This window comes from Delphinus delphis, chromosome 3, assembly GCF_949987515.2.
Source record: "Delphinus delphis chromosome 3, mDelDel1.2, whole genome shotgun sequence".
NCBI classification, from domain to species: Eukaryota; Metazoa; Chordata; class Mammalia; order Artiodactyla; family Delphinidae; genus Delphinus; species Delphinus delphis.
This window is the reverse complement of record NC_082685.1, coordinates 31,847,047-31,861,265: the sequence shown is the minus strand read 5'-3', so window position 1 is coordinate 31,861,265 and position 14,219 is coordinate 31,847,047. Positions and strand designations below refer to the sequence as shown.

The 14,219-nt window shown below is 38.2% G+C and overlaps 1 long non-coding RNA gene across 1 annotated transcript in view; it reads left to right on the top strand.

Annotated features, from left to right (window-relative positions):
• The window catches only part of LOC132421964 (uncharacterized), a 208,045-nt gene that overhangs the window by 30,349 nt on the left and 163,477 nt on the right, over nt 1-14,219 (top strand). Inside the window, exon 2 of the long non-coding RNA XR_009518795.1 lies at nt 13,193-13,344. This is a non-coding gene — a long non-coding RNA (uncharacterized lncRNA). The remainder of the gene's footprint in view (nt 1-13,192; nt 13,345-14,219) is intronic.

Here is a 14,219-nt window from a genome sequence, read left to right as displayed (position 1 = left end):
AATGTTTGATAGAATTCCCCTGTGAAGCCATCTGGTCCTGGGCTTTTGTTTGTTGGAATATTTTTAATCACAGTCTCAATTTCAGTGCTTGTGATTGGTCTGTTTATATTTTCTGTTTCTTCTTGGTTCAGTCTCAGGAGGTTGTGCTTTTATCATAATTTGTCCATTTTTTCCAGGTTGTCCATTTTCTTTGCATATAGTTGCGTTTAGTAATCTCTCATGATCCTTTGTATTTCAGCAGTGTCAGTTGTTACTTCTCCTTTTGCATTTCTAATTCTGTTGATTTGAGTCTTCTCCCTCTTTATCTTGATGAGTCTGGCTAGTGGTTTATCTTTTTTATTTATCCTCTCAAAAAACCAGCTTTTAGTTTTATTGATCTTAGCTATTGTTTCCTTCATTTCTTTTTCCTTCATTTCTGATCTGATCTTTATAATTTCTTTCCTTCTGTTAACTTTGGTTTTTTTAATTCTTTCTCTAATTGCTTTAGGTGTAGGGTTAGGTTGTTTATTTGAGATGTTTCTTGTTTCTTGAGGTCGAATTGTATTGCTATAGACTTCCTTCTTAGAACTGCTTTTGCTGCATCCCATAGGTTTTGGGTAGTCGTGTTTTCATTGTCATTTGTTCTACGTAGTTTTTTATTTCCTCTTTGATTTCTTCAGTGATCTCTTGATTATTCAGTAGTGTATTGTTTAGCCTCCATGTGTTTGTATTTTTTACAAATTTTTTCCTGTAATTGATATCTAGTCTCATAGTGTTGTGGTTGGAAAAAATACTTGATATGATTTCAGTTTTCTTAAACTTACCACGGTTTGATTTGTGACCCAAGTTATGATCTATCCTGGAGAATGTGCCATGAGCACTTTAGAAGAAAGTGTATTCTATTGTTTTTGTATGGAATGTCCTCTAAATATCAATTAACTCCATCTTGTTTAATGTATCATTTAAAGCTTGTGTTTCCTTATTTATTTTCATTTTGGATGATCTCTCCATTGGTGAAAGTGAGGTGTTAAAGTCTCCTGCTATGATTGTGTTAAGTGTCGATTTCCCCTTTTATGACTGTTAGCGTTTGCATTAAGTATTGAGGTGCTCCTATGTTGGGTTCATAAATATTGGAAAATAATTTTAATTGCAAGAAGTTTGAACGTCCACTTATAGGTTCAAATCTTGTGTAGATCAAGGCAGGTACCAAAACATATATCCGATAGATAAACCCTTCTTAAGGGACTGTGGCCAGTGGCCTAGAAGTCCTATTCTGTGTAGTCTCCTGTGTTCCCTATATCATTTTCTCAGACCCCTAACCTCTGATAATATTTTTCTGTCTCCTCAGTAAAATATGCATTATTTACTCTGACAGTTAACCTCTGCGACCCAGTGCAATAAATCTAATGTTAAAAATTTTAGGTACCACAATAGACTAGTAATAAAGAAGGCTTTTATCATGTAAAAGTTGTCTAGTTCCCCCTCTGCACCCCCCCACACACATTATAAAAATGTAGGTAGCTGTCTATAGCTTATGCATATAGCTGGTCCTGCTCAGGGTTAATGGCAAACAACTAAAGAGGAATTATTACCCAAAATTTGAATGAGTGAAGTATAGTGAGAGAAAAAGTATAACTAGATTTAAGTGTAACTAGATGAACGTAGCTACCAAGCAATTAGGAAGTAAAATATGTTAGTGACAGATATAAATAAACCTTCCAGCAAGTATCTTCTATGTTTGTCAACTAAAAAACAAGGTACAATTTAGGGTCAAAACACCAAGCCAATGCAAAAAATGTCAAATAAATAGGCACTGAATTTCAGTCAGCATTTAGGAACAAAGAAGTTATTAGTAGTTAAATTAGATCAATACGAGTCTCAGTTTTAAATCCTGCAGTTGTTTTCCATTTCACTTAAAATAAAATTCAAATTCCAAGCCCTGGCTAATGGAACCCCTGCCTGTTTCTCTGACATTATCTTGCCTCTCCCCTCCTTCTCTATGCTCCATGCCCAGGCGTCTTTTCTGTCCAGGATTAGGGCAAGGATTCCAGTCACTGAGTTCTTAGAGTTTTTGTTTTTTAAGCCTGGTCTGCCTTCTTGTCTCCAACCCCAGATCCCAGAAGAGACTTCCCAATTCAGAACTTCTCTATCACTGTCTCTTAGCACTCATTTCTTTACAGCACTTAGCTCCATCAGACAATATCTTGCTTATTTGTTTACATGCCTATTTCTTTTATTTTCTCTAAAATGTAAGGTCAACAATCCAAAGACGTGAGCTATTCTGCCTGGTCCATCATATGTACCATGACTTGGAATAGCATAGGTGCCTAATTGATACTTACTGACAATAAAATTTTTAGTGTCATATATTTATTTATTAAACACTTATGTAGCATTACTATGCTCTAGTCATGTTTCTAACACCTTTACAAATACTAACTAACCTAACAACATTGTGACGGAGGCATTAGAATTATTCCCATTTTATAGATGAAGAAACTGAGGTATAGGGAGGTTCAGTTACTTGTCAAAGGTCAAAAAGCTACTAGGAGGCAGAGTGTGGTTTAGAGCCCAGACAGCCGTGTTCCTGGGGCTGTACTACTGGCACACAGTTTACTGACTTTATTATAAGCTGTCAAGCCAGAGTTAGGACTAGACAAGCTCTGCAAAGTTTGAGATAGAACCATTTGTGGGAAGAGTGGCTGGTTTTCAGAAAGTTCCAGAATGTTTAAGGGCTCTCTTTTTGTGGCCTCACTTAGAACAGTTTCCCTTTACATTTAATCTTCAGCTTCTAGACTAATGCCTTCATGTCTTATGAGGCCTTACTTCTCTGACCAAATTTCTGCGTATAAGTGTTGTATTCAGAGAAGAAGAAAAATCTTAAGTTATGATTTTTTAAAATTATGCTACTGAACACTAGTGTTCCATGACATTTGGATAGCTGTTCCCTTAAAAGAAGAGCTTGTGTTTTGAAAAAAATATGTATAACTAAAGAGAAGTAAAAGGTTAAAAATAAAGAGAATGTTTTTGTAACACATATAAGGAAAAAAATGTAATATGTATAAATTGAGCCCAAATTGTGAAGCCGTATGATGTTTACAGAATGTTATTTTTATATATTTCCAGGATCTTTTATATTTATTAGAATGCTTTAAGCTAAAGTGAATTTTGAGTACTAATTGAGGCAACAAGTGACTAATTCTCTAAATTCTTGAAGAATTGAGGACTGCATTTAAATAATATTTTAGAAGCGTTTTCATTCACATGTTATTATGCCCCTTTTCCTACTTTACCCAAACAGCCAGTGACGATTTGCAGAGTTTTCCTATTCCAAGTTTCTGCCTGTCCATTAAGAAAATATGAATGCCACTAATGGCATTTCCTTGTTGCCCTGTATAGCCAGAGCTCCTAAAGAAATTCAGCTGAAACTAAGAGCTAAACTCTATCAACCCTACAGGCTGCAGAGATGACATCTCATATGAGAGAGATTTACATGGTCTATCACCAAAATTTAGCTTTTCAACACAGTTATTAATCAGCCTGTTGCAATCCTAATATTTCTGAATGACACAATTTTCTGTAAGCCAAAAACTCTTCACCAAACTAGAGTAGGTCTGGGGGCGAGGGTGTGGGTGGAAGAGATCTTAAACACGGCCAGAGAATGGTTATTCCTGGGCAAATCTAAACATTTCCAAAAGGATTAAGGCCTGAGCACGCGCGCGCGCGCGCGCGCGCGCGCGCGCGCGTGTGTGTGGTGATGGTGGTGGTATACTTCCTCTTCTTCCCCTCTTCCTTCTCCATCTCCTTCTTATTCTTCATCTTCACTACTCCTACTGCCAAATATCTGATCTGATTTTTTTATACAGATTGGTATGTTGATATTTATTTTAATGCCATCTTTCACTTATAATTTAAATGCTCTCTTCCTAAGGGGATGTGGGCCATATTTATTTGCATTCAGAATGTGAACCAAAATAGAAACTGGAATTGCCTGTTTACAAAATTTAAACCTTGGATGAGGAAAATGGATTGTGAGCAAATGTCAAGTATGTCATCACTGTTGTTGTGTCTTAAGGAGAGAAATAGTTTTAAGCAAATATTTAGAGTACTTTTGCCCAATTAAAATCCCTCCACTGTTTTTTATACTTGCATGCCTCAAGGTAGACTCTAAATTATTTTTATTTTCCTTTTTGTGTCCCCCCATAGTGAACCCAACAGTAATTTTCTTTGACAGCCTTTATGTTTGCTTCTAATTACCATTAGTGTGTGTTTGTTATTTTTTCCCCTTCATATCACTGTCTCTTTTCTCTTTTAAATTTTATGGCATCTGTATCTGTTGAGATAATTGGACGACAGTCATAATCTGTGTCACAATCATTATTTGATAGGTATTTCTGCATATCTATTTAAATGTTAGAAATGCTTAGGATCTAGACAAAATGAACCAGTCACATCTTTTGTAGACTCTGTAGTCATTTTTTTGATTTAGTGGTGGGAAAAATATGGTTTAGCTTAATTAAGTGAAAGAGAGTGTAAGTGAGACAGTGTCTCTGTATTAAATAAACCCTTCCATTCAAATGACACATATTGTCAGAAATAGCTAGCAAATGCAGATAGAGGAAACTTTGTGGGATTCTATCACAATGAACAGATTCACAGTTGATTCTCATAGGACCAGGAAGTGGTTTAATACTGTAAAAATGTTGTTCACATGTATTTTTAAAAATATTCTGACCAATAAATAACCTATCTCAACCAGATATTTTTTTTTTCCATCTCTAAAACATTGTAAGTCAACCAGTCAATTAGTAACAAATGTACGAGGGACTTAATCATGGTAAATTTAGTTTTGTTTTTCATCTGTAAAATAATAACAGGCCCTTCTTTATAGATTTGGGATGAGAATTAAACTAACTTATACGTTTAAAGCCCTTACACAGTGCCTAGAAAAAAGTAAGCATTAAATATGGATTTAATATTATTACTAATTCATATTCGTATCATATATAAGCTAGAGAATGTGAAAGATACAAAAAATATATGGCACAGGCCTTGCCCTCAAGGTGTTTTCAATCTAGTTGGGAAACAAAATAATGTAAAACATACAGATCTAGTCAGAATGTAATTAAGTGCTAAATTACACAGTAGGAAGTATAAACACTATAGCAGATTAGAAGTGGAAATATGTTTTATGGATAATATTATTATGGAAGGTAGTTGTCACTATGATAAATACTTTTAGTAGTTCTAAATCATGTACTGAATAAAAAAAATAAACTACCTCATGCTCATATTTAAATCTCTCATTTATGCCATCATGATATGCACTTCTTGATTGCTCACATTTCTTTATTACCGAAATGTAATTCATCATTCAGGGCTAATTCCTCTCTCTTCATAGCCATTATGTTGATCTTTATTAACTGTAAATAGCTTACTCATAAATTTGAAGTAAATTCCAAGCCCCTCTGTGAGACGTAAGAAACCTATAGGATCTGACCCCTGACTGTTTCTCCGGCACTGTCCTATGCTACAGTCTCCTTTGCTCACCTGACTGAAGTCATCTTCTATCAGTCTGAGAACAAGTCAAAGTCTTCTCTCCCTAGGACATTCATATTGGGTTAGCCAAAAAGTTCGTTAGGGTTTTGCCCGTACGATGTTATAGAAAAACCCGAACAAACTTTTTGGCCAACACAATATTTTCTGTTTCTTAGTCTGGGAATATTCCATTCCTCCAACTTTCCTATAATTCAATTCTTATCTAAAATATTACATCCTTCCTCCAGCCCTCCCTCAACCTACTTCCCATCCGTGCTCTTAGTCTCTGTATTTTAGTCCCTTGTTTCCTTCACAGAACTTCTTGCATTTTTAAAGTGTTTTATTTGCTCTTTGGAGAATACTTTTGTTAGTTGTTTGTCTCTCTCCTCTAAAGTAATGTAAATTTCCTAAAGGCATGGAACATGTCTGTCTTATTCACCATTACATCACAGAACCACAATAAACATTTATTTTAGAAACGAACAAATTGTTCTTTCCAAGGTTGTCTCCCATTTCTTTCTGTAATTGTGAACTGAGGTTGTTCCTAAGCCCCAATCACATTTTGAACTTGTCTTCCCTTGATCCCTTTGCCAATGCTGCTTTCTCCTCTTAAACAGGCGCTGATCCCCATCAACTTCTCTGAAAATTCCATCCGTTCTTTTCCTTCCTCCATAAAACTTATTTTTAAGCAAACATGAGCTAGCTCTCCCTCCTCTATTCTTCCCATAATATATTGGGTTTTTTTCTCCCTTTTGGTACTCAATTTTTCTTTTCTTTTAGCACTTGCTTCATCCCATATGAGCTTTGCTATCAGTCTTTGTGTCAGTTGTGGAAATTTGGTTAGAAGCAATAGAAACCATCTATGGGTAACTTGGGTCAATTTTTTTTTTTTTTTGCAATATATGAGGCAGCTTATGGAAAGAATGAAAAAATAGAACCACCAGGCTTCAAGAAAGACAGAAATAAGGTAAATTATAAGAGCTAGGAATTTTTAAAAAATGAAAAGAACATCAGGTTTCCACTGTCACAGAATGAATAAAGTGTTTTCTGTTCGTTCATTATATTCAGGATTCATATTCCTGAGAGAGATTTTGGTTGACCTAATTTAGGCCATTTTCCACCCATATCATGCTAATATTATAATCAGCACCTCATATAAGTGTCCCACCAAAATTACAGTTCAATGAAGGGAGTGTGGTCTCTAACAAGTTAATTAAGGTCATCTATTTACAGAAGGGAGAGGATAGCTCTGGGTAGGCAAACACAACACATTTTGGCTGTAGCAAGCTTCACTGAGAAGAGAAAGAACCATTTTCCCTGTCCAATTAAAGAACATAGTAAAATATACCATATGCATAAAAATACAAACATGCTTTTCTGATGACTAAAACCATAAAAAATGCATTAAAAATTTTGTAAAAGAGGTGTTATTGTTTTACTGCATCATTCTTTGGGGATTTTTAGACTAAGAAGCAGAGATTTTTTTTTTTTTTTTTCACTCATACCTTGTAATATGTTTCTGTAACTTAATGATTACGAATAACATTTAAAATTAGCATATTATGACCATGACTTAAAGGTATGAAAAGAGACAGTGTAATGTCTATATATAGACATATGCTAGGGATTTATAAGAACTGATGTGTAACTGTATATTCATTGGCCACAAGTGAATTCTTCAGTTCTAGTCAGCAGAACTCTCATTTAGTTCATTCAGTATTAACTCTTTCTAGACCACCGATCAGGTCTTGAAATGCACATAAATAAGTATAATCCAAGTTGATGGCACATTAGCTTACACCTAGCGCACACAGTGGATTTATGGGAACAAAACCTACCTATAGGCTCAGCAGTTTTTCTTGCAGCAAGGAAAACACAGGATTCACTTTTACCCACCACCTACAGCATCTCTTTTCTAACAGTTCTTTTTGTCTTATGTTTAAGGTAAAAGATAATGGTTTATCAATTTTGTTTATCTTCTCAAAGACGCAGCTTTTAGTTTTATTGATCTTTGCTCTTGTTTCCTTTGTTTCTTTTTCATTTATTTCTGATCTGGTCTTTATGATTTCTTTCCTTCTGCTAACTTCGGGTTTTTTGTTTTTTGTTCTTCTTTCACTAATTGTTTTAGGTGTAAATTTAGGTTGTTTATTTGAGATGTTTCTTGTTTCTTGAGGTAGGATTATTGCTGTAAACTTCCCTCTCAGAACTGCTTTTGCTGCATCCCATAGGTTTTGGGTGGTCGTGTTTTTATTGTCATTTGTTTCTAGGTATTTTTGATTTCCTCTGATTTCTTCAGTGATCTCTTGGATATTTAATAGTGTATTGTGTAGCCTCCATGTGTTTGCATTTTTTACAGATTTTTTTCCTGTAATTGATATCTAGTCTCATAGTATTGTGGTCAGAAAAGATACTTGATACGATTTCAATTTTCATGAATTTACCAAGGCTTGATTTGTGACCCAAGATATGATCTATCCTGGAGAATGTTCCATGAGCACTTGAGAAGAAAGTGTATTCTGTTGTTTTGGGATGGAATGTCCTATAAATATCAATTAAGTCCATCTTGTTTAATGTATCATTTAAAGCTTATGTTTCCTTATTTATTTTCATTTTGGATGATCTGTCCTTTGGTGAAAGTGAGGTGTTAAAGCACCCTACTATGACTGTGTTACTCTCGATTTCCCCTTTTATGGCTGTTAGCATTTGCCTTATGGATTGAAGTGCTCCTATGTTGGGTGGATAAATATTTACAATCATATCTTCTTCTTGGATTGATCCTTTGATCATTATGTAGTGTCCTTCTTTGTCTCTTTTAATTTCCATTTGCATGCAATATCTTTTTCCATCCCTTCACTTTGAGTCTGTATGTGTCCCTAGGTCTGAAGTGGGTCTCTTGTAGACAGCATATACACAGGTCTTGTTTTAGTATCCATTTCAGCCAGTCTATGTCTTTTGGTTGGGGCATTTAATCCATTTACATTTAAGGTAGTTAGTGCTATGTATGTTCCTGTTACCATTTTCTTAATTGTTTTGGCTTTGTTATTGTAGGTCTTTTCCTTCTCTTGTGTTTCCTGCCTAGAGAAGCTCCTTTATCATTTGTTGTAAAGCTGGTTTGATGGTGCTGAATTCTCTTAACTTTTGCTTGTCTGTAAAGGTTTAATTTCTCCGTTGAATCTGAATGAGATCCTTGCTGGGTAGAGTAATCTTGGTTGTAGGTTTTTCCCTTTCATCACTTTAAATATGTCCTGCCACTCCCTTCTGGCTTGCAGAGTTTCTGCTGAAAGATCAGCTGTTAACCTTATGGGGATTCCCTTGTATGACGCTTGTTGTTTTTCCCTTGCTGCTTTTAATATTTTTTCTTTGTATTTAATTTTGGTAGTTTGATTAATATGTGTCTTGGCATGTTTCTCCTTGGATTTATCCTGTATGGGATTCTCTGTGCTTCCTGGACTTGATTATTTCCTTTCCCCTATTAGGGAAGTTTCCAGCTATAATCACTTCAAATATATTCTCAGTCCCTTTCTTTTTCTCTTCTTCTTCTGGGACTCCTCTAATTCGAATGTTGGTTTGTTTAATATTGTCCCAGAGGTCTCTGAGACTGTCCTCAATTCTGTTCATTCTCTTTTCTTTATTCTTCTCTGCAGTAGTTATTTCCACTATTTTATTCTCCAGGTCACTTATCCGTTCTTTTGCCTCAGTTATTCTGCTATTGATCCCTTCTAGGGAATTTTTAATTTCACTTATTGTGCTGTTCATCATTGTTTGTTTGCTCTTTATTTCTTCTAGGTCCTTGCTAAACGTTTCTTGTATTTTCCCCATTCTATTTCCAAGATATTAGATCATCTTTACTATCATTACTCTGAATTCTTTTTCACGTAGACTACCTGTTTCCTATTCATTTGTTTGGTCTGGTGGGTTTTTACCTTGCTGCTTCATCTGCTGTATATTTCTCTGTCTTCTCATTTTGCTTAACTTACTGTGTTTGGGGTCTCCTTTTCACAGGCTGCAGGTTCATAGTTCCCGTTGTTTTTGGTGTCTGCCCCCAGTGGGTAAGGTTGGTTCAGTGGGTTGTGTAGGCTTCCTGGTGGAGGGGAATGGTGTCTATGTTCTGGTGGATGAGGCTGGATCTTGTCTTTCTGGTGGGCAGGACCACATCCAGTGGTGTGTTTTGTGGTGTTTGTGACCTTATTATGATTTTAGGCAGCCTCTCCGCTAATGGGAGGGGCTGTGTTCCTGTCTTGCTAGTTCTTTGGCATAGGGTGTCCAGCACTGGAGCTTGCTGGTCGTTGAGTGGAGCTGGGTCTTAGCATTGAGATGGAGATCTCTGGGAGAACTTTCGCCGTTCGATATTATGTGGAGCCCGGAGATCTCTGGTGGCCCAATGTCCTGAACTCAGCTCTCCCACCTCAGAGGCAGAGGCCTGACACCCAGCCAGAGCACCAAGACCCTGTCAGCCACACGGCTCAGAAGAAAAGGGAGAAAAAAAGAAAGAAAAGTAAAATAAAATAAATGTATTAAAATAAAAGTTATTAAAAATAAAAATAAGAAAAAAATTTAAAAGAGAAAAAAAAAAATCAAGAAAGAAGAGAGCAACCGGGCTTCTCTGGTGGCGCAGTGGTTGAGAGTACGCCTGCCGATGCAGGGGACATGGGTTCGTGTCCCAGTCCGGGAGGATCCCACATGCCGCAGAGCTGCTGGGCCCGTGAGCCATGGCTGCTGAGCCTGCGCGTCCGAAGCCTGTGCTCCGCAACGGGAGAGGCCACAATGGTGAGAGGCCCGCGTACTGCAAAAAAAAGAAGAGAGCAACCAAACCTAAAAACAACTCCACCAATGATAGCAAGCGCTAAAAACTATACTTAAAAAAAAAAACAAAATGGACAGACAGAGCCGTAGGACAAATGTAAAAGCAAAGCTATACAGACAGTACCACACAAAGAAGCATACACATGCACACTCACAAAAAGAGAAAAAGGAGAAAAAAAATATATATATCTTTATATTTTAAAAAAGGGAAGAGAGCAACCAAATCAATAAGCAAATCTACCAATGATAATAAACTCTAATTACTAAACTAAGATAAACATAATACCAGGAATAAATTCGATGCAGAAAGCAAACCCCAAGTCTACAATTGCTCCCAAAGTGCACTGCCTCAATTTTGGGATGATTCGTTGTCTACTCAGGTATTCCACAGATGCAGGGTATATCAAGTTGATTGTGGAGCTTTAATCCTCTGCTCCTGAGGCTGTTGGGAGAAATTTCCCTTTATCTTCTTTGTTCGCACAGCTCCCAGGGTTCAGCTTTGGATTTGGACCCGCCTCTCCGTGTAGGTCGCCTGAGGGCGTCTGTTCTTCGCTCAGACAGGACTGAGTTAAAGGAGCCGCTGATGCGGGCGCTCTGGCTCAGTCAGGCCGTGGGGGAGGGAGGGGTACGGAGGCGGGGCGAGCCTGCGGCGGCAGAGGCCGGCGTGACGTTGCACCAGCCTGAGGCGCGCGTGCGTTCTCCCGTGGAAGTTGTCCTCGGATCACGGGACCCTGGCAGTGGCGGGCTGCACAGCCTCCCAGGAGGGGAGGTGTGGACAGTGACCTGTGCTCGCCCTCAGGCTTCTTGGTGGCGGCAGCAGCGGCCTTAGCGTCTCATGCCCGTCTCTGGGGTCCGCGCTTTTAGCCGCGGCTCGCGCCCGTCTCTGGAGCACCTTTAAGCAGCGCTCTTAATCCCCTCTCCTCGCGCACCAGGAAACAAAGAGGGAAGAAAAAGTCTCTTGTCTCTTCGGCAGGTCCAGACTTTTCCCCGGACTCCCTCCCGGCCAGCCGTGGCGCACTAGCCCCTTCAGGCTGTGTTCACGCCGCCACCCCAGTCCTCTCCCTGTGCTCCGACCGAAGCCCGAGCCTCAACTCCCAGCTCCGCCCGCCCCGGCGGGTGAGCCGACAAGCCTCTCAGGCCGGTGAGTGCTGGTCGGCAGCTATCCTCCGTGCGGGTATCTTTCCTCTTTGCCCTCCGCACCCCTGTTGCTGTGCTCTCCTCCGCGGCCCCGAAGCTTACCCCCTCCGCCACCCGCAGTCTCCGCCCGCAAAGGGGCTTCCTAGTGTGTGGAAAGCTCTCCTCCTTCACAGCTCCCTCCCACTGGTGCCGGTGCCGTTCCTATTTTTTTGTCTCTGTTTCTTCTTTTTTCTTTTACCCCAGCCAGGTACGTGGGGAGTTTCTTGCCTTTTGGGAAGTCTGAGGTCTTTTGCCAGCGTTCAGTAGGTGTTCTGTAGGAGTTGTTCCACATGTATATGTATTTCTGAAGTATTTGTGGGGGGAAGGTGATCTCCACGTCGTACTCCTCCGCCATCTTGAAGGACTCTCGGATCAAGTAGATTTTAATACTTGATATATGCCTTTTTTTTTTTTTTTTTTACTATTTTGCTAAATTGCCTGTTGCATATGTTCATTAGATTAAAATAACTCATTTTGCAAAAGTATTACAAATTCCTAAACATTTAGGTTTGCCAGCCTAGTTCCAAAAGATAGAAGGGTCAAAAAAAAAGAAAGGAAAGAAAAGCATATATATGTCTACATATGTGTATGCATATTTATATGGGTGCCTATATATGTTACTCCATGGACACAAATGGTCCATTTGCAAACAGCCATTTCATCAGCATCCCAGCTTAGCCAAATCCAAAGAAAAACTTGTTTCTTTGTTCAGTCTTTAAAAAATAAAAGCTGGTTTCTTAAAAAAAAATTACATATGTTACATATATTCATTTGATTTAGATCCAAAAGCACATTAAAAAAAAGTTAAACACTTTGAGATTAACTTTAGAAAAACTTCTATTAATGAGTTTAAAGAAAGTTGGTAAAGATATTTAGTAAGATTTTAAGGCCTCCCGTGAGCCTGACGCTCCAAGGGGCATTGCTTTTATTATTCAAAATCTGATTGTAATTTTTAGGTTCAGGTCCCTCTTAAACAGGGCATAGAAGTCAAGGTGAGATTTGTGTCCTCATCTTCCCAGACTTAGCTCTTTCTTACACTTTTAAGCTCTTGAACTTCCCTCTTATATAAAATTTTCTGTACCTGTGTCTCCAGTGTTCTAATTTGGTTAACCGCTATACTTCCTTCAGCTCTCTGGTTGCAAGTTTTTTTCTTTCTCCTGGTAAGTCTTCCTTTACTCTCTTTTCGACTCCCAAATTTAGGAAACATGTAGACTCCACCATAACCTTCCACCATTACATTTATCCCATTGCATTATAATTGCATGTTTGGTTATCTTTTACACAGCTGCACTGGAAACTCTGGAAAGACAGTCTAAGTCTTGTTCGTCATTGTAACTGTGCATAGTGGGCAATCCATAACTGTGTCTTGAATAATGACCTTGCTTACATTTCTCTCTCCATCTCTTCTCATGCCTGCCACTTCCTTTCTCAAACAAAATGCAGCAGCATCCTTTGTAAAAGTAATTCTTAAAACGAAACTAGCCTTGTACATACAGTGAAAGTCTTTTTTCCCCTTTTTTATATTACTTGGATGTGTCGTAGCCTCTTCACTCTTGACTATATATTCAGCAAGTTGACTGCTGTAACAAGATGTTTCTGTTTTATATTCCTGAGTGTACAACATCTGAAGCAAGTACAAGGTGACTTTGCTGTAACTCAGCAGTCTTCTCAAAAATGTCTTTTTCCCCCCTTTTAGGTTCTTAGAACGCTGTCATTAAGGGCTGAGAGGTGAAGATACATTAGATAAGAAAATAGCAGACAGGGACCCTGAAACACTTAAAGAAACCTCAGTCTGCAGGAAATCCTCATCTTGGCTCCAGTCATCAGAAAATCTCTTCTTTACCACAGGTGGGTCCTTCAACCTACATTTCTTTTAAGATTTTCTACACATGTCCTTCATAGGAAGGAAAGTTTTCTCTCTTATCGCTAAAATGTAAAAATACATAAAATTAACTTTCAAAATTGGAAAGATCTTACTAGAGTCCTTCTAAATGGAATCATTTTTTTTCGGTAGGAAATACAGCAATTTATCTATTGTCTCTTTGGGAATTCTACAGATGATCTATTTATTCTAAAGAAGTTTGCTTTAAATGATGTAGTCTGTCAGCAGCCATTTTGGTACTTCTGCATCTAGCCACTGAATCTCTATGAGCAGGAAGATTCTGTTTTTTTCTGGAAAAGGGGGCTATTCAATTTGTGAAAGTTGAAGCAGAGTAAAATGCATATTACTTTCAGTTACTATTGTCCCATCGTCTTCATTGGGGAGATAGCTTCAGCATAATAGAAGGTGTTAAAGAAAAAACATATGCAGTGACACTTGTTAGAGATGGCAAGGCAGACTTTATTAAGGACCATGGCCATAGATTCAGGGACCACTGCAATGGAATTTCACAATGGGGGATAGAGATTGTACTCAACTACTAATACAGCATGGGCAAGTGAAAATTTACTGCCAAGGAGCAGGGTGGGGGTCAGTGAATAGAAAATTACCAAGAGGAAACATCAAGAGTAAGGGGAATAAAATGACCTAATAGAATTTTTGCTGAATACAGGCCAGAGAAAGCAGACATCATCTGAGGGATGGTGGAGGATGAGGAACCAATCAGCTATCAATGATTGGGGGGTTATGTTTAAACTGACTTACCAAGGTTCTTGCTAAAACTAGATTTTACAAGGAAATGCATAGATGTACTTAGATGAAGGTTGAGGAGACTGACTAAAGT